Source organism: Arachis duranensis, chromosome 10 (assembly GCF_000817695.3).
Source record: "Arachis duranensis cultivar V14167 chromosome 10, aradu.V14167.gnm2.J7QH, whole genome shotgun sequence".
Classification (NCBI taxonomy): domain Eukaryota; kingdom Viridiplantae; phylum Streptophyta; class Magnoliopsida; order Fabales; family Fabaceae; genus Arachis; species Arachis duranensis.
This window is the reverse complement of record NC_029781.3, coordinates 86,080,844-86,083,412: the sequence shown is the minus strand read 5'-3', so window position 1 is coordinate 86,083,412 and position 2,569 is coordinate 86,080,844. Positions and strand designations below refer to the sequence as shown.

The 2,569-nt window shown below is 33.0% G+C and overlaps 1 long non-coding RNA gene across 1 annotated transcript in view; it reads right to left on the bottom strand.

Moving 5' to 3' along the window:
• Positions 1-1,645: 1,645 nt before the first annotated feature.
• Positions 1,646-2,569, bottom strand: part of LOC127742433 (uncharacterized) — a 25,348-nt gene continuing 24,424 nt past the window's right edge. The window contains exon 2 of the long non-coding RNA XR_008003689.1: positions 1,646-1,938. This is a non-coding gene — a long non-coding RNA (uncharacterized LOC127742433). The remainder of the gene's footprint in view (positions 1,939-2,569) is intronic.

The window sequence follows — 2,569 nt, the reverse complement described above, 5'->3', positions numbered from 1 at the left end:
TAAAATTAATTGAAAAGTTAAGTTTACAGAAAGACTAAATTGAAAGAAGAAGGTGGAAGGAACCCTATCAAAAGTGTAATTCCCTACAAAAAGTGTAAATCGATTGCAATCTCAGAGATTCGCTGGGATGTGAGAATGCTTAGAGTGTTTTTCTGAGTAAAAGTTTCAACCCATATTCCCTAATACTTCACAATATTTATAGGCTATCTTATATAACAGTTAATTAAATTACAATTAATTACAATTAAATGAGAAATTACAAATTGAAATACAATCACTCTTGATAACTGTTCCCGCTGCGTGATTGTAGATATTCCTATGTTTTTCTTGAGTAATGAAAACCACGAACTTTTCCGCTTTCACAACTATTCGATCAATATTTTCGAACGTCTTACTCAATTCTTCAAATCGAAACTTCTATTCGATTTGGCTTACTCGATTAACCACACAATCGAAATCCAATCAACGCTGAATACCTCCAACCTTATACTCACACGCATATCTTTTCGAGAGACTACACTTTACTTCTTCTATTCACCAAATTTATATCGAAAATATTTTTTCGATCAACAAAATTTTACAGTCAACTTTTAATATTATTGATAATTATACCGTTAATTTTAATTATGTTTATTATAGTGTATCTTTATTGAAGGAAATGGTTTCTGTTCTCACTGTTCACACGAGGCATTGTCAATATATGTTACATATGATTGAAGCTAAGTCAACATAAGAATTCAATATATCGTAAAAAACTACGTACTATAAATAAATTAACTTGCGTATATTATGAACATTCTCACACGTCATTTGATGCTCCAAACATAATTGAAATTTTAAAACTCCGTAACGGTGAAATTTTATTGAATTACTTGGCTTCACCGGCCATAATAATAAGAGTAGATGTAATTAAAAAAAAAAAAGGTATATAATTACACACCGAAATAAGCAGCTGATCTTGAATCTCCAACAGTTAGATGAATACTTGAACAAATAGCTATGCTTTCTCCACGCGCTCCTCATTGGTTGGACTCGTTAGTTGTTGCGTACCCAATTCAAATACTTAACGTTCCAGATAAAATATAAAATTAAATTATTAAATTAAAAAATTAAACTAAAAAAATTAATAATTAAATAATAATAAAAAATAATAAATTATGATAATTTCTTACCATTTTTCAAGTTGTTATTCTCTTTTTTAAGCGTGCCTTCCTCACTTCAACGCCAGCATGCTGTGCATCTTTGTATAGCTTTACCCTTATTAAGTTATTATGTTAGGTTAATAGCTAAATTCGTCTCTGAAAAATTATTAATTTTTTAAATTAGTCTATAAAAATTTTTTTAGTCATATTAATTCTTAAAAGATAAAACATAAGTCAAATTGGTTCTTCCATTAGTTAGATGATGTAACACCCTAATATTCAAATCCTTATGCTCGAGTCATAAGTCAATGATATTACGGTGGTACGACTCTCAGGTGGATTTTTAATATATAACTATAGGTAATTTCGAAAGGAGTATTAATCGAGAAGCCTGAAAAGAGTAGAAATAAAATCGCGAAGACGTATCACTCACGTTTCGACAACGAAAAGATAAAACGTGAAGCCGAAAGCGATATATGGACAAGGCATAAAGGAGATTAAGAGATAGATAACAGATAGATATATATAACATAAGTAAATAGCCACTAGTCGCGACCCGCGAAGTTTAGGCCGGCTAGGGTACAGTATGAAAGTAGTTGACAACAGTATATCCTAATCTCTCCCAAAGGAAACATAAGAGCCTCTATAGGCAAGTTTCAAAAGAGTTCAACACATAATATAATCTTTTCAAAACAAAGGTGGAGAGATTCTAAGGAAAACACAAAGTAGAGAAAATAAATATCTTCGCCGTTTCTCAGACGAACCGCAGCTCACTTCTGAGCACCTGAACCTGTATCTGAAAAACAAGAAATATATATGGAATGAGAACCCCGGGCCCATGGGTTCCCAGTACGGTAAAAGTGCCAAATAAATACAATGCACTGCAATAAAAACTCACTAAGCATCCTAAACTCCTTTTCTCCAAGTATCCAGCCTAGATTCTCACTAATCCATAAATAGGCATCTGTTGTAAGGGGATACTAAATCTAGTTCATGTTACACATGTTTCCCAACTCGCTGATTCTTTCACAAATCAAACTTAGAATCATAAGCAAAACCATTACCAGTTGTTCTGCCTCAGCAACTCTATATCAATACATCATACCCTCGCCTGGAGCTAGTGAAATCACATCACTGCGTCTACCCAGGGGGGCTCAAATCATCTCATTCAAAAATCATCATCATCATGCAATCGCATCATCAATTCATCTCATCAAGAACAGCCCTCAACATCCACCGACACCAATATGAGGGATCTCTCAGTTGTACAAACACAAGCAATACAGACAAGTAATACACAAATAAGGTACAAATAGAACAAGTAGCACATAATCAGGTAACATAGCATATATGATATAGAAATCCAAAACAAATAGGCAAACCCAAACAATTCAAACATATGCAAATGATGTATGCCTGCCCTATGG